Source organism: Papio anubis, chromosome 20 (assembly GCF_008728515.1).
Source record: "Papio anubis isolate 15944 chromosome 20, Panubis1.0, whole genome shotgun sequence".
Lineage (NCBI taxonomy): Eukaryota > Metazoa > Chordata > Mammalia > Primates > Cercopithecidae > Papio > Papio anubis.
The window spans coordinates 2,116,150-2,134,802 of NC_044995.1; positions in this window are offsets into that span (position 1 = coordinate 2,116,150).

Consider the following 18,653-nt stretch of genomic DNA (forward strand, 5'->3'; position numbering starts at 1 on the left):
TGTGTGCCACCACACCCAGCTAATAATTTTGTATTTTTTTTTAGTAGAGATGGGGTTTCACCATGTTGGCCAGGATGGTCTCGGTCTCTTAACCTTGTGATCCACCTGCCTCAGCCTCCCAAAGTGCTGGGATTACAGGCATGAGCCACTGCGCCCAGCCAAGAATTCTATTAATAATACAGGTTGGGCCGGGCGCGGTGGCTCAAGCCTGTAATCCCAGCACTTTGGGAGGCCGAGACGGGTGGATCACGAGGTCAGGAGATCGAGACCATCCTGGCTAACACGGTGAAACCCCGTCTCCACTAAAAAATACAAAAAACTAGCCGGGCGAAGTGGCGGGCGCCTGTAGTCCCAGCTACTCGGGAGGCTGAGGCGGGAGAATGGCGTGAACCTGGGAGGCGGAGCTTGCAGTGAGCTGAGATCCGGCCACGGCACTCCAGCCTGGGCGACAGAGCAAGACTCCGTCTCAAAAAAAAAAAAAAAAAAAAAAAAATAATAATAATAATAATAATAATACAGGTTGGAGAGCTTCAGGTGGAATAATTCAGGCTTGGGGAAAGGGAAGTGTCCTTCAGGGTCCAGGTTGAGGTTTTGTGAAAGTGAATGGAGATTGTGAGGAAAGATGCGAAAGAGATCAAAAGGGAAGCTGGGATTTGAGGACAGGTGGCTCGTTAGGAACTGCTGTGTACTCAGAAGCATCTGGATGGTTTATTTATTGGGTGCCCCCACACCCCACAATGGGAAAAGCCCTGTTTGGCCAAGATATGTAAGTACCTCCCACAATAATAGTCACTCACTGGTTACACCCGGGCTGTTAGTAAAGTATGAAAGGCCTACGTGCCCTAAAAATGGGGGGAATCCAAGGTTGGGGCACATGAAAGCTGTCTTCAAGGAAACCTCATCGCCCCGGGTGGAGGTGTTCTGTTCAGGGGTGTGTCTGGGGAGAGGCTGGCCCGGAGTGTTTGCAGGGAGATGGAGAGCTGTGGATGCAACCAGCAGGGCTGGAGAGCAAAGTGTCCTGGTCGCCCATGCTGTCATTCAAGCAAGGTTCATTGAGAATCTGCTGTATGACAGCCAGGAGCAAGACCAAGTCCTGGTCTGGAACCTGACGTTCAAGTGAGGACAGACCTTATGTAGATACAGGCGGAGGGGCCGGAGAGCTCTGCCGTGAAAAATAAAGCAGGAAGAGAGGCAGGCAAGGTGAGTGTGCAGGAGCAGCTGGCTGTCGCCCACAGAGGTTGGGGGAGCCTCTCTGGGATCTCCATGTCTGAACAGACCTGAAGCGGGTGAGGGGTGAAACAAGCAGTTGGCCAAGGACAGCCTCCTGGGCAGAGGGAGCAGTCATCATGGAGGGAGGCTCTCATCTGTTTGAGAAAATGAGTAAGGCCAGGCACGGTGGCTCATGCCTGTAATCCCAGCACTTTGGGAGGCCGAGGCGTGCAGATCACCTGAGGTCAGGAGTTCACGACCAGCCTGGCCAACATGGTAAAACCCCATCTCTACTAAAAATACAAAATAATTAGCCAGGTGTGATGGTGCGTGCCTGTGGTCCCAGCTACTTGGGAGGCTGAGGCCGGAGAATCGCTTGAACCCAAGAGGTTGAGACTGCAGTGAGCTGAGATTGCGCCGCTGCACTCCAGCCTGGGCAACAGAGCAAGACTCCATCTCCAAAAAAAATAAATAAAAGAAGAAAGCAAGGAGGAGGTGAGGAGCAGAGGCCGGGGGCTTTGCAGGCTGGTGTGCAAGGCCCCACAGGTGCAGCCAGGACGTATTCTGGCTTTAATTTGAGAGATGGCAGCTGTGGGAGGGTGTTGAGCACAGCGTCATGATCCTACATAGGTTGGTTCCAGTCTCCCTCTGGAAGCCTGGTGGGGAACAGACTGCAGAGGGTGAGGTGGCAGCTGGGAACCTAGTGGGGAGGTGACTGTGGCTGGACCCGGCAGGCCCTGGAGGCCCAAGAAAAAGTCACCCATTTGGGGTGAGCAGAGCTGCCAAGGAGAAAGACCTGGTTTGTGTTGATTTACTTATTCATTTATTCCTTTTTTTTACATTTTCATTTTTTAGGTAAAATAAAACATTTACATACAGTGAAATGGACAGATCTTAAGTGAACAGTCTGATGAGTTTGGACATAGACAGGTACCTGTGTAACCCATGCCTGCAACAAGATACAGAACAATATCATCATCCTAGAAAGCCTCCATGTGCCCCTTCCCAGTCGGTCCCCGCTCCAGCTGTCAGAGGTGAGCCCTGTAATGATTTTTCCAGCCAAAGCTCAGTGTGTCTGTCCCAGGACTGCATATAAGTAGAGTCATATAGCATATGGTTTTTTTGGTGTCTGGCTTCTTTTCCTCAGCATAGTGGTTTTTGTTTGTTTGTTTGCTTTGTTTTTGTTTTTGTTTTTTAGGGAGTTTTGTTGTTTTTGCCCAGGCTGTAGTGCAGTGGCCCGATCTCAGCTCACTGCAACCTCCGCCTCCCAGGTTCAAGTGATTCTCCTGCCTCAGCCTCCCGAGTAGCTGAGACTACAGGCACCTGCCACCATGCCTGGCTAATTTTTTTTTTTTTTTTGTATTTTTAGTAGAGACGGGGTTTCACTGTGTTAGCCAGGATGGTCTCGATCTCCTGACCTCGTGATCTGCCTTGCCTAGGCCTCCCAAAGTGCTGGGATTATAGGCCTGAGCCACTGCACCCGGCCAATGTACTTTTTAATATTTTCTCACATTAAAAAATAAAACATCGCAGACTTTTTTTTTTTTTTTTTTTTTTTTTAATGAGACAGGATCTCTTCGCTCTGTCACCCAGGCTGAAGTGCAGTGGCGCAATCTTGGTTCACGGTAGCCTTGACGTTCCAGGCTCAAGCCATCCTCTCATATCAGCCACTCTGCATGTAGCTGGGACTACAGTTGCAAACCGCCATGCCCAGCTCATTTTTGTATTTTTTGGTAGGAACAGGGTTTTGCCATGTTGCCCAGGCTGACTGCAGACTTTTAAAAGCACCCAAATGCATTATTCAAGCAACATTAGCCACTGTGGTCAGATTAACGATAATGCAATAATTTTTTCAGTTCATCTCTGTTTTTAGATTTGCACTTTTTGTGATGGTATGAACAATTAAGAGGATTAGGGGACTGTGCTGAAGTTCATCACAGGCAGGGCATGTCTGCACCTTTAAAATTGCTCCCAGGTGTCCTGGTTCTAAAGAGCACATCTGTCCCACTTAATTAAACTCAGGCGTGACTCTTGCAAACCCCTTGGGTCCTGGCTCTTGTTCAGGCCTGATGGCCACATAATAGCAAGAGAATGCGTGGCAGGTCTCAGCTTGGCAACATGACATGAGGCATCATCTGAGTGCTCAGGGTAAGACTTAGTGTTTCTCTCCCAGCACTTTGGGAGGCCAAGGCGGGCGGATCACGAGGTCAGGAGAGCGAGACCATCCTGGCCAACACAGTGAAACCCCGTCTCTACTAAAAAAAAATACAAAAAATTAGGTGGTCATTGTGGCGGGCTCCTGTAATCCCAGCTACTTCAGAGGCTGAGGCTGGAGAATCACTGGAACCTGGGAGGTGGAGGTTGTGGTGAGCCGCGATCACACCACTGCACTTGAGCCTGGGTGACAAAGTGAGACTCTGTCTCAAAAAAACAAAAAAGTTAGATATATACCCTTATCATATGACCCAGCCATTCCACTCCTAAGTATTTGCCTAAGATAAATGAAAATATATATCCGCCAAAGATATGTACACAAATGTTCATAATAGCATACTTATTCATAATAGCCTAAATATGGAAGCAGTCCAAATGTTGTACCACATTTTATATATCCATTCATTGGTTGACGCACGTTTGGGTTGCCTCCACTTTTTGACTATTTTGAATAATACCACCATGAACATGGGTGTACCAGTTTTTGTGTGGGCATAGATTTCTCTTGTATATAACTAGGAGTGGTACTGTGGTAGGAGGTGGGACTCGTCTCTAGAGGCAGGGCTTAGACACGGGACCAAATTGTCTAAGCTAAAACAGGTCTGGGGTGGAAGCAGCTTTCTAGAAGACACGGCCACCACTGTACCATGCCAGTTTACCGTTGCCATGGTAACACCTGGACGTTATGCCCCTTTCCATGGCAATGCTCTTGACAACCCTGAAGTTGCCACCTTTTTCCTGGAAATTTCTGCAGAAACCACCCCTTAATTTGCATATAATTAAAAGTATGTATAAATATGACAGCAGCACTGCCTCTGAGCTGCTCCTCTGGGCACACTGCCTATGGGGTAGCCCTGCTTTGCAAGGGGCAGTCCCTCTGCTGTGGGTGTGCACCGCAGCCTCAAGAAAAGTTGCTACCACCACCAGCTTGCCCTTGAATTATTTCAAGGGTGAAGCCAAGAACCCTCCTGGACTAAGCCTCAATTTGGGGGCTTGCCCATCCTGCATCAGTGCAACCCTTCAGTGGACCCTTACCCAACAATAAACAGGAATGCAGTACTGATACAATATTGATGTGGCTGGGCGCCGTGGCTCATGCCTGTAATCCCAACACTCCGGGAGGTCGAGGTGGGTGGATCATCTGAGGTCAGGAGTTTGAGACCAGCCTGACCAACATGGTGAAACCCCCTCTCTACAAAAAATACAAAAATGATCCGGGCATGATGGCAGGTGCCTGTAATCCCAGCTACTGGGGAGGCTGAGGGAGGAGAATCGTTTGAACCCAGGAGGCGGAGGTTGCAGTGAGCCAGGATCACACCATTGTACTCTAGCCTGGGTGACAGAGTGAGACTCCATCTCAAAAAAAAAGTAGGCAGTAAAAGAAAGAGTTCCAGACTAACAGAGTCCAGTCCAAATATACAACTCTAGATTCCTTACATAATCTCCAGGCAGAAGCTAATTATCTGGTTTTAGCAGTGCTCACCACCACATCATTCTAGATGTACTAACCATACAACAAGGAGGCCTCTGTGTGCAATTAACACCTCTTGTTTTCTGTGTAAGTTTACCGAGCCAAATAGGACATAACCTACACTATATAAAGGCACAATTCAGAGACCACACGAAACAGCCACCACTGAATCTGTGTACTAATATAAATGATATACAGACATTATTGATCATTGGGATTGGGAATATATGCCACAAATTAAACTCCAAAACCAAAACAAACAAACAAACAAACAAACAAAAACCCACCAATATTGATGGACCTCAAAGGCTTTATGCTAAGGGGAAGAAGCCAGGAGCAAAAGATGCCCACATACTGTATGATTTCATTTCTAAGAAGTTCTAGAATAGGAAAAACTAATTCATGGTGGCAAAAATTAGAACAGCGGTTGTCTCAGTAAGGAGAAGGACTTTGAGAAGGAACTTTTTGGAGTGGTGGAAGGTTCTGTGTCTGGGTTGGTGGTTGCACAGGTGTCAAAATGAATTTCTGTCAAAAATCATCAAATTGTACATATACTTTAAATACGCGCATTTCGCCGCATGCAAATTATACTTGAATGGAAACTATTTTTAAAAAGTAACTGGGGGCCAGGCGCAGTGGCTAAAGCCTGTAATCCCAGCACTTTGGGAGGCCAAGACGGGTAGATCACGAGGTCAGGAGATCAAGACCATCCTGGCTAACATGGTGAAACCCCATCTCTACTAAAAAATACGAAAAAAAAAAAACAAAAAAAAAAACACTAGCCGGGCGAGGTGGCAGGTGCCTGTAGTCCCAGCTACTCGGGAGGCTGAGGCAGGAGAATGGCATAAACCCGGGAGGCGGAGCTTACAGTGAGCTAAGATCTGGCCACTGCACTCCAGCCTGGGCGACACAGCAAGACTCCGTCTCAAAAAAAAAAAAGTAACTGGGCTGGGTATAGTGGTTCCTGTAATCCCAGCACTTATGGAGGCCGAGGTGGGAGGATCGCTTGAGCCCAGGAGTTCATGATCAGCCTGGTCAACATGGCGAGACCCCCATCTCTATTAAAAAAGTAATAATAAAATGGCCGGGCATGGTGGCTCACACCTGTAATCCCAGCACTTTGGGAGGTCAAGGTGGGCAGATCACCTGAGGTCAGGAGTTCAAGACCAGCCTGGCCAACATGGTGAAACCCCATCTCTACTAAAAATAGAAAAATTAGCCAGGCACGGTGGCGCACACCTGTAATGCTAGCTACTTGGGAGGCTGAGGCAGGAAAATGGTTTAAACCCAGGAGGTGGAGGTTGCAGTGAGCTGAGATGGTACCATTGCACTCTATCCTGGGCGACAAGAATGAAACTCTGTCTCAAATTAATTAATTAATTAAAAAAATAATAAAATAAAAAGCAATGGGGTGGCTATTTTATTTTCATCTATACAATCCTGTGCACTGAGCCAAAGCTATAGCAATGCTGCACACCAAAGCCAGTCACCGATGGGCCCAGTTTAACACTTCTTGTGTGTGATTATGGATCTTGTAATAAATGTGCTCCTGCCCTCCCTGTGTGTCTCATTTACACTTCTGATCAGCAGGCTGTGGTGTAAGACGGTTTGCAGCCTAGCCTGTCTCTGTGTTTAAAATTCAAGCCCCACACATTCGTTCTCATAAAATTGAGCCTTTGATTCACGGCTCTAGCATGAATCTAGACATTACACTGAGCTCAAGGTCTGGGACTGACTTTTAGGGGCCGCGTGGTCCAGAGGGAGGGCGCAACAAGCCACCCCAGAAGAGTCATTGGAGAAGGTTTTCCTGTTGCATCCCGTGACCCTGACATTTATGAGGGAAAGTGTTCAGCTCTTAGGGAATATTGGTGATGCCAGGTGACCCAAGTTTTTCATCCTTGACTTACAAGCATCTGGATTGGTTTCACCAAACCACATCCTGACATTATAAAGCAAATTACTGCATTCAAAATCATGGTGGCACACGCCTGTAATCCCAGCTACTAGGGAGTCTAAGGTGGGAGGCTCGCTTGAGCCCAGGAGTTCAAGGTTACAGTCAGCTATGATCCTGCCACTGCACTCTAGCCTAGGCGGCAGAATGAGACCCTGTCTCAAACAAACAAACAAAATAAAAAATAAAAATCGACTACCCTCTGTTAATGGCCAGAATATTCCGGAAAATGAAAATTCATGTCGGCAGATTAGCCCCACTGATAGATCAAGGAATGGATTGTGAGGATGCGATGTCACTGTAGTTTACTTGTGTTGAGGAACTAGGCCAACAAAACGGTGGGACAGAATCATGAATCCAGAAATAGAGCTTCATACATCTGAGAACTTAGACTATGACCAGCCATGGTGCTATTTATTCTAAATCAGCAGGAGAGAAAAGAGATTTTCTAAACTTAGCTAATGCTCTGAAAACTGGCTAGCCATTTGGACAGAACAAAAAGAATAAAGTTGGTTTCCCTAGATCCTTCTTTGAGTCCTCAGATACCTTCCAGATGAATCAAATATGTAAATGTGAAAAATGAAATCAATAATCATTTAAAGAAAAATAGGAACGAGTTTACTTATAATTTTGGAAGCAGAAGAATTTTTGTATTTTGGAGACAGGGTCTTGCTGTATTGCCCAGGCTGGAGTGCAGTGGCATGATCATGGCTCACTGCAGCCTCGACCTCCTGGACTCAAGTGATCTTCCTACCTCAGCCTCCCTAGTAGCTGGGAGTACAGGCACACACAACCATCCTGAGTTAACTTCTTTTTCTTGAGATGGAGTTTCACTCTTGTTGCCCAGGCTGCAGGGCAATGACCCAATCTCAGTTCATCACAACCTCTGTCTCCCGGGTTCAAGCTATTCTCCTACCTCAGCCTCCCAAGTAGCTGGGATTACAGGCATATACCACCATGCCCGGCTAAGTTTTGTATTTTTAATAGAGACAGGGTTTCTCCATGTTGGTCAGGCTGGTCTCAAACTCCCAACCTCAGTGATTCGCCCGCCTCGGCCTCCCAAAGTGCTGGGATGACAGGCGTGAGCCACCGCGCCCGGCCTCCAACCAAATCTCTTTTTATCGTCTCTAGAGAGTTTCATCTTCCTATGGTTGTAGCACAATCTGTTTAACCAGCTCTATACTGATGGAGGCTCCAAACCCTTAGATGGTTTTCATTTTTCACTCTTACAAACACTCACTGTCCATGTTTCTCAAACATGCACCACGGCATACATCTGAGAGCATATCGTTAGAGAAAACTGCTAGTAGCAGGATGCCAGGGATCAAAATCAAAAGTCGTTTAAAATATTTCACAGCTGGCCGGGCGCAGTGGCCCACACCTGTAATCCCAGCACTTTGGGAGGCCGAGGTGGGTGGATCACGAGGTCAGGAGATCGAGACCATCCTGACCAACATGGTGAAAGCCTGTCTTACTAAAAATATAAAAAATTAGCCAAACGTGATGGTGGGTGCCTGTAGTCCCAGCTACTTGGGAGGCTGAGGCAGGAGAATGGCATGAACCTGGGAGGCGGAGCTTGCAGTGAGCCAAGATCATGCCAGTGCAATCCAACCGGGTGATAGAGCAAGACTCTGTCTCAAAAAAAAAAAAAAAAATTCACCGCTACTGCCAAATTGCCCATAAACCAGTTCACATTCCCAGTAATAGTGCGTGAGATTGTTTCACCACACCCTCATCAGAACAGTTTTTGTTGTTGTTGTTGTTTCTGAGACGGAGTCTTGCTCTGTCACCCAGGCTGCAGTGCAGTGGCGCGATCTTGGCTCACTGCAAGCTCCGCCTCCTGGGTTCACGCCATTGTCCTGCCTCAGCCTCCAGAGTAGCTGGGATTACAGGCATGTGCCACCAAGCCCGGCTAATTTTTGTATTTTTTAGTAGAGATGGGGTTTCACTATGTCGGCCAGGCTGGTGTCAAACTCTTGACCTCGTGATCCGCCCACCTCCGGCTCCCAAAGCGCTGGGATTACAGGCCTGAGCCACTGCACCCGGCCTGGAACAGGGTTTTATACAAAGCTTAGAACTTTTGCCAGCAATGTGGAAAATGGTATCACATGATTGTTTTCTAGACTATCAACTCCATTGCACTCATCTATATGCCCATCCTTATTTCATGCTTGGTGGGGTGTTTGGTTAGGTTTTTTTTTTGTTTTAGAGACAGGGTCTCGCTCTGTCACCCACACCTGTAATCCCAGCTCTTTGGGATGCTGAGGCAGGTGGATCACTTGAGCCCAGGAGCTGGAAACCAGCCTGAGCAACATAGTAAGATCCTGTCTCTACAAAAAGTAAAAATTAGCTGGGTGTGGTGGTGCACACCTGTAGTCCTAGCTACTCAGGAGGCAGAGGTGGGAGGATTGCTTGAGCCCAGGGAGGTTGAGGCTGTAGTGAGCCATGTTCATGCCACTGCCTGGGTGACAGGGTAAGACTCTGTCATTTAAAAGAAAGAAAGAAGGAAGGAAGGAAGGAAGGGGAGAGAGAGAGAGAGAGAGAGAGAGAGAGAGAGAGAGAGAGAGAGAGAAAGAGAAAGAAAGAAAGAAAGAAAGAAAGAAAGAAAGAAAGAAAGAAAGAAAGAGAAAGAAAGAAAGGGAGGCGGGGAGGAAGGGAAGGAAGGATAGAGAAAAAGACAGAGGGAAGAATAAAAGAAGAGAGAAAGAAAAAAAGAAAGAGAAGGGGAGGGCAGGAGAGGGGAGGGGAAGGGGAAGGGAGATTTAGGCTGAGCACATGCCTGTATTTCCAGCTACTTAGGGGGCTGAAATGGGAGAATTGCTTGAGCCCAGGAGTTTGAAGCTGCAGTAAGATATGATCACACCACTGCAGAGCAACAGATGGAGACCCTGTCGAGAGAGAGAGAGAGAGAGAGAGAGAGAGAGAGAAATATTTTATTATTTTATGAAGTGAAAAGTACCAAGGTGCACTGGGGCACATATGATTGGGCACCCTTTTATCAATGAAAAACATTATATTATTATATATGGTAGTATATGTATCAATCTTTTTCCTTTCTATGGAAGGAAAAACAACAAATGGAAAACAGGTTGCTTCTGAGGTGGGGAACTGAGGGGAATGGAGGGAAGGACTGTATTATGTCCCCATCTGTAACCCTCACACTTGGTAACACATTCTATTTTAGAATGCTGATGTGGACAGGAGACATAGTAGGTCATTCTTTAGTTTCTTTGTGCTTCTTTACATTAAAGCAACAACATTATACTTAAACACAAAATTTAAAAAGTTACATTACCCCAAATTACATTCACCTATATTGCTAAATTAACCAGATTTTTCTGCAGTTCTTGGAAGCGTTTCTTGCCATTTCTGGACAAATATTTGTGCGTTATACAAAGCGTCCTTGTTTTGGAAGGTGGATTGCTGCCTGTGCTGGTTTGTATGAAATTTTTTCTGGCACAGGCACGTCTGTGACTGAAAAACTCTACCATTGATTTTTGCAAAGTGCATGCCTTGTCACGCTCAGGTCCAATGACAAGTAAACTTCAGGCATGGCTGCTTTGGAAAAGCTCCAATCCCTGCATAATAGTTCTAGAAAAACAAGTGAATGTGGCCAGGCGCAGTGGCTCATGCCTATAATCCCAGCACTTTTGGAGACTGGGGCGGGTGGATCACCTTAGGTCAGGAGTTGGAGACCAGCCTGGCCAACATGGTGAAACCCCATGTCTACAAAAAATACAAAAATTAGCTGGGCATGATGTCATGTGCCTGTAATGCCAGCTACTTGGGAGGCTGAGGCAGGAGAATCACGTGAACCCGGGAGGCGGAGGTTGCAGTGACCAGAGACACGCCACTGCACTCCAGCCTGGGCGACAGAACGAGACTCAGTCTCAAAACAAAACAAAAAAAAAACCGCACACAACAAAAAATAAGCAAATGTGTAAAAAGTAAGGCTGTGGTCTTGTGCTATGGTGGATGAGTGCTGGGTGAATGTGAACAATTATTGATTATTTTATTTTATTTATTATTTTTTGAGATGGAGTCTTGCTCTGTCGCCCAGGCTGGCGTGCAGAGGCATGATCTCGGCTCACTACAGCCTCCACCCCTGGGTTCAAGTGATTCTCGTGCCTCAGCCTCCCAAGTAGCTGGGATTACAGGCATGTGCCACCGCGCCCAGCCAATTTTTTGTATTTTTAGTGGAGACAGGGTTTCTGTGTTGCCCAGGTTGGTCTCGAACTCCTGACCTCAGGTGATCTACTCTCCTCGGCCTCCCAAAGTGCTGGGATTACAGGTGTGAACCATCGTGCCTAGCCCAGTCATTTAACTGTAAAAGTAAAACATCCCACCTCCTCTTTGTCCAGCTTCTGGAGTTTGACATATAAACGCAAGATGAGGGGCTAAAAAAGTGTTACCATATGAAAGTAACCCAGAAACTTTGAAATGCACAGTGGGGCAGGAATATGCCCTATCAGGCACTAAAATGCATTAAGAATCTATAATATTTCTGACAGTTTGGCGTCCCTAAATATGAGATTTTCAGTGTTGATGAAGGCAGCGTTACAGGCCAGCAGATGAGACAAGGATCAAGAGGCCAAACATTTCTTTGGAGTGTGTTGGACTATTCCAATGTTCCTTTCATTGAGATAAATTCCAGATGGATGAAAGATGTAAGTGCAAAGCATGAAGACATCAAGGGCCTCCCCTGTATATGGTGACTGAATCTATGTTCTTAGAAGCAGGGAGAGTATTTTTCTTTTTTTTTTTTTTTTTAGACAGAGTCTTGCTCTCTCTCCCAGTCTGGAGTGCAGTGGCGCGATCTTGGCTCACTGCAAGCTCCGCCTCCCGGGTTCATGCCATTCTCCTGCCTCAGCCTCCTGAGTAGCTGGGACTACAGGCGCCTGCCACTATACCTGGCTAATTTTTTATATTTTTTAGTGGAGACGGGGTTTCACCGTGTTAGCCAGGATGGTCTCTATCTCCTGACCTCATGATCCACCCGCCTCAGCCTGCCAAAGTGCTGGGATTACAGGCGTGAGCCACCGCGCCCGGCGGCCAGAGAGTATTTCTCTAAGCAGAAAAATATATCTCAGAAGCTATGAAGGACAAGTGTCATGCATTTGAAGTTTGCTTGTTTGTTTAATTGAGACAGTCTGGCTCTGTTGCCCAGGCTGGAGTGCAGGGGCGTGATCTCAGCTCACTGCAACCTTCACCTCCTGGATTCAAGCGATTCTCCTGCCTCAGCCTCCTGAGTAGCTGGGAGTACAGACACTGGCCATCATGCCCAGCTAATTTTTGTATTTTTAGTAGAGACGGGCTTTGTCATGTTGCTCAGGCTGGTCTTGAACTTCTGACCTCAGGTGATACACCCACTTCGGCCTCCCCAAGTGCTGGGATTACAGGTGCAAGCCACTGTGCCCAGCCATGCATTTAAAGTTTAAAGTTTGTATGTGACCAAAAAAAAAACATTAAAAAAGAAAACACAAAAAACCATGAATGTGTGTATTTGAACTCATTCCATTCATACAGTTTTATCCATTTTCAAAAATTTTAAATTTTTGTTTTTTTGTTTGTTTTGTTTTTGAGATAAGGTCTCACATTGTAACCCAGGTTGGAGTGCTGTGGCATGATCTCAGCTCACTGCAACCTCCGCCTCCCAGGCTCAAGCAATCCTCCCACCTCAGCCTCCCAAATAGCTGGGACCACCACGCCCAGCCAATTTTTTTTTTTTTTTAGTAGAGACGGTGGTCTCACCATTTTACCCATCCTGGTCTCAAACTCCTGAGCTCAGGCAATCCACCCAACTCAGCCTCCCAAAATGTTAGGATTACAGGCGTGAGCTACTTCGCCCAGCCTTACTTACTGTATTTCTTTTTTGGATTTGGTAGGTTGTTCAATGAGTTAGTCTCCCTTTCTTTCCAGCGGTGTCATAGCTCAAGAGACCTAGTAATGGCATTTAGACAGCTGCCTGTTCTAATCCTGGTCACACAGATCCAGAAGGATTCAAAGTGGCCTGGTGGAGGATTTTTTAAATATTTCTGAGTGGAATTGCACAACTCTTATTTCTTATCACAAATAAGAAAACCACACGGGAAATACCCTGAACGCAGCACTGTGAAGCCACCTAGAACAGCAAACCCTTGTGTTCAAACTCATTAGACAATCACTTGTTGTTATAAAGCTCTCAGGTCACCACTGCTGGATGAACCCTTGGCAGATGCTCCTGTCATTTCTTGAAGCCTGAGGAATGGGAACCGTGGCAGCTGCCGGCTTGGACAATCTGACATGCCAAGACGTGCCCAGGCCTGGATCGGCAGATAGGGCTATGAATGGCTTATTCAGCGAGAGACTGGCAAGAGTAAATCAGGTTAAATGCAAGCTTTATACCAGACCCAGAGAAAAAAAAAAAAAAAAAAGAATGACTGTGGCTGTAACCTATAACATGGTCTTGGCTTCTAACAAATTTTATTTTTAGGTGGCAGTGGTTTTGTTTTTATTGAATAAAGAGCCATATAAAGATGAAAACAAGGCGGGGCGCGGTGGCTCACGCCTATAATGCCAGCACTTTGGGAGGCCGAGGCGGATGGATCACGAGGTCAGGAGATCAAGACCATCCTGGCCAACACTGTGAAACCCCATCTCTACTAAAAAAATACAAAAAATTAGCCGGGTATGGTGGCGGGCGACTGTAGTCCCAGTTACTCAGGAGGCTGAGGCAGGAGAATGGCATGAACCCGGGAAGCAGAGCTTGCAGTGAGCCGAGATCGTGTCACCACTGCACTCCTGGGCGACAGAGCGAGACTCTGTCTCAAAAAAAAAAAAAAGATGAAAACAAGAAATGACGTACTGTCCCGCTGCCAAAATAGCCCACATAGACATTTTAAAATAAGATATGCAGACTGTTAGACATTCCAGCTGTACCAAATTAGAAACGGAAAGTGCCCCGTCGGCTTCTCCCCAACCTCCCACAAAAGCCAAAGAAGGTTCTCATTTTCCTTCAAAAGAGAAACAATGTTATTGTATATTCCAGCATAGATCTCTCCATACGGACATATACATGCATGTATATATGTGTATCTGTGTCTATGGGTGTGTGCATGAATTTGCATGTATGTCTATAATTCTGTGTCAAAGTGTATAATGTGTTTGTGTATATATGTGTGTAAATTTATGTATATGTTTGCTTTTATGTCTATGTAAATATATGTATGTACATATGTTTATGTGTATATATCTGTGCATTTATGTGTATATATGCGTGGATATATACATATGTACATAAGTATGTGTGTTGTATTTGTGTATGTGTGTATCTATAAATGTATATATGTTTGTGTATATAGGTATGAGTGTGTGTATACACATATATATAAGTTTAAACAAAAGCAATTACAACTATTAAGACTTTGGGCCAGGCACGGTTGCTCACGCCTGTAATCCCAGCACTCTGGGAGACCAAGGCAGGTGGATCACTTGAGGTCAGGAGTTTGAGACCAGCCTGGTCAACATGGTGAAATCTCGTCTCTACTAAAAATACAAAAAATTAGCCAGGTGTGGTGGCAGGTACCTGTAATCTCAGCTACTTGGGAGGCTGAAGCAGGAGAATCGCTTGAACTGGGAGGCAGAGGTTGCAGTGAGCCAAGATCGTGCCACTGTACATTGGCCTGGGCAACAGAGTGAGACTCCGTTTCAAAAAAAAAAAAAAAATGGCTGGGCGCGGTGGCTCACCCCTGTAATCCCAGCACTTTGGGAAGCTGAGGTAGGGCGGATCACGAGGTCAGGAGATCAAGACCACGGTGAAACCCTGTCTCTACTAAAAATACAAAAAATTAGCCAGGTGCGGTGGCGGGCGCCTGTAGTCCCAGCTACTCAGGAGGCTGAGGCAGGAGAATGGTGTGAACCCGGGAGGTGGAGCTTGCAGTGAGCCGAGATCGCGCCACTGCACTCCAACCTGGGCGATAGAGCGAGACTCTGTCTCTAAATAAATAAATTAAATTAAAAGAAAAGACTTTGATGTGCTTCACATTTGCTTTTCTTGGGGAGAAGAAAGTCTTTTAAGACGAGTACCAAAACTAGAACAGAAAAGGAAATATAGCTACATATGACTTCATAAGAATACCTTTTGTATGGCAAAAAATAACCACAAAAAACTAAAAGGACACATTTCAATTGGGGAAAATATTTTTTTTAACACTTATATCAAAGGGCCATGTTATCTCATTAATAAAATGAATGTGCAAATGACTAAGAAAAAGTAATAATTCAATGGAAAAATGGGCTGAGGACTGGAAAGTCAGTTCCTTGAAAAAGATATACTAGCATTCAATAAACCTATGAAGATATTCTCTCAGTTTTACTAATGTTCGGTAACACAAATTGAAATTTTTTTTTTTTTTTTTTTTTTTTGAGACAAGATTTCACTCTGTTGCCCAGGTTGGACTGCAGTGGTGTGATCTCGGCTCATTGCAGTCCTGACTTCCAGGGTTCAAGTGGTCCTCCCACCTCAGCCTCCCAAATAGCTGGGACCGCAGGTGTGCACCACCATGTCCAGCTTTTTTTTTTAAATAAATTTTTTGTAGAGACAGGGTATCACTTTGTTCCCCAGGCTGATCTTGAACTCCTAGGCTCAAGTAATGTCTCCCACCTTGGCCTCCCAAAGTGTTGGGATTACAGGTGTGAACCACTGCACCTGACCAAAAGCCAAGTCTTAGCTGTGACCCACAATACTCCATACAATTTGTGCCCCTACATCTGTCACCTCTCCGACCTCACTTCCTCCCACTTCTCATCCCTCCAGCCACATTGACCACTTTACTTTTTTCTTGAAAATTCCAGGTTCACTCCTGCCTCAGGACCTTTGCACTTGGTGAACCTTCTGCCTGGAAGGCGCTCCCTCGACATTCATAGGACTGGTTCCCCTGCCTCCTTCAGGCCTCTGCTGAAATATCATCCTTTCTCCGCAAGGCCTCGCTGACTCAGTCAACCAGTCCTATGATTCCCTGTTCTTTTTTTTGTTTGTTTTTTGTGGGATGGAGTCTCATTCTGTCGCCCAGGCTGGAATACAGAGGCGCAATCTCAGCTCACTGCAACCTCCACCTCCCAGGTTCAAGTAATTCTCCTGCCTCGGCCTCCTGAGTAGCTGGGATTACAGGCATGTGCCACCACACCCGGCTAATTTTTGTATCTTTAGCAGAGACAGGATTTCACCATGTTGGCCAGGCTGGTCTGGAATTCCTGACCTCAAGTGACCCGTCTGCCTTGGCCTCCCAAAGTGCTGGCATTACAGGCATGAGCCACCGTGCCTGGCCCAGTTCCCCTTTCTTGATTTGTTTGCTTTTTAGCACTTACCAACATCTGACTTCCTGCCTTTTTTTTTTTTTCTGAGACGGAGTCTTGCTCTGTCGCCCAGGCTGGAGTGCAATGGCACAATCTCGGCTCACTGCAACCTCCACCTCCCAGGTTCAAGCAATTCTCCTGCCTCAGCCTCCTGAGTAGCTAGGATTACAGGTGCATGCTGCCGTGACCAGCTAATTCTTTGTATTTTAGTAGAGATGGGGTTTCACCATGTTGCCCAGGCTGGTTTGGAACTCCTGTGCTCAGGCGATCCGCCCACCTCGGCCTCCCAAAGTGCTGGGATTACAGGTGTGAGTCACTGTGCCCAGCGATTTCCTTTGTTTATTGTCTTTCTCCCTCTCTAGATTGAAAGTTCCCTGAGGACCAAGGACCCCAGTGTTTACCTGTCTTGTTCATGCTGAATCTCCAGCAGTAACAGTACCTGGAACATAATAGATGCTCAATAAATATTTGTTGGACAAACGAATACTTTGCCTACACTTTTGAAACTGACCCAATAGTCCCATAGATAGTTTTTTGGATAAACAGAGAAATAGACCCTTCTGGTCTTTAAGCTTGAGACTTAATTTGTTTTATCTGAGTTCCTTTCACTTTCAGGCCTCTCAAAAACAAAAAGTATCAAAGAACTGAAACTCACCAGATCCTCACATCCAGACAACTAGATAATGGACCTCTCATTCATCATGATTGCTTCCCTGCGGCTCCCTAGTTCCTGTTTTCTTACACATTGTTACATTTCTTCCCTGCTATATAAACTCCTGATTTTAGCTGGTCAAGGAGATGGATTTGAGATTGAACCATCTCCTCGCTGGCAGCACCCAATTAAAGCCTTCTGCCTTTATTGGCTTTCTGTGCTGTGAGCAACATGACCTAGACCAAACCCCTGGTGTTTTGGTAACACTTTGAACATAATGATAGCTAATACTGGTCAAGCATTTGCTGGGTGCCAGCCACCATCCTAAACACTTGGTGTATCCATATGGAATATCCTCAGTAAAACGCTGCAGGAATTCAGTTATCACTGATTCACAGATTTAGAAACAGAGGCCCCAGGAGATAAAGAAACTTATGGTCTGGGGCCAGGCACGGTGGCTCACGCCTGTAATTCCAGCACTTTGGGAGGCTGAGGCGGGCAGATCACCTGAGGTCGGGAGTTTGAGACCAGCCTGATCAACATGGTGAAACCCCGTCTCTACTAAAATACAAAAAATTAGCCAGGCATGGTGGTGGGTGCCTGTAGTCCCAGCTACTTGGGAGGCTGAGGCAGGAGAATCGCTTGAACCTGGGAGGCAGAGGTTGCAGCCAACCAATATCGCCCCATTGCTCTCCAGCCTGGCAACAGAGTGACACTCTGTCTCAAAAAAAAAGAAAAAAAAAAAAAAAGAAATTTGCTGTCTCAAGCTTCTGTCACTGTAACAAATTACCATAAATGGATTGACTTAAGGCAACACAAAGTTTATTGTCTGCCAGTTCTGGAGGTTACAAGTCTGAATGGATCAGCAGGACCATGTTCCTTTGGAGGCTCCAGAGAAGAGTCCGTGTCCTCACGTTTTCCAGTGTACAGGGGCCGCGTGCATTCTTGGCTTGAGGCCGTTTCTTGCATCACTCCAAACCCAAACGTGCTTCCATTGGCACGTTTCCTTCTCCGATTCTGACCCTCTCATCTCCCTCTTTTCTTTTAATATTTTATTTATTTATTTGTGTATTTATTTATTTAGATAGAGTCTTGCTGTGTTGCCCAGGGCAATCTTGGCTCACTGCAATCTCCACCTCCCAAGTTCAGGCGATTCTCCTGCCTCAGCCTCCTGAGTAGCTGGTACTGTAGGCACCTGCCACCACGCCTGGCTAATTTTTGTATTTTTAGTAGAGATGGGGTTCCGCCATGTTGCCCAGGCTGGTCTTGAACTCCTGAGCTCAGGCAGTCCACCCACCTCAGCCTCCCAAAGTGCTGAGATTATAGGCGTGAGCCACGGCAACCAGCCCTTTTTTATTTTTTGAGGCAGGGTCTTGCTCTGTTGCCCAGGCTGGAGTGCAGTGGCATGATGTTGGCTCACTGCAACCTTGACCTCCCGGGTTCACCCAGTCTTCCCACCTCAGCTCCAGAGTAGCTGGGACTACAGGCATGCACCCTCACGCCTGGTTAATTTCTTAAAAAAATTTTTTTAGGCCGGGTGCGGTGGCTCGCGCCTGTAATCCCAGCACTTTGAGAGGCCGAGGTGGGCGGATCACGAGGTCAGGAGATTGAGACCATCTTGGCTAACACGGTGAAACCCTGTGTCTACTAAAAATACAAGAATTAGCTGGGCATGGTGGCGGGCACCTGTAGTCCCAGCTACTCGAGAGGCTGAGGCAGGAGAATGGCATAAACTGGGAAATGGAGCTTGCAGTGAGCCGAGATCACGCCACTGCACGCCAGCCTGGGCGACAGAGCAAGACTCTGTCTCAAAAAAAAAAAAA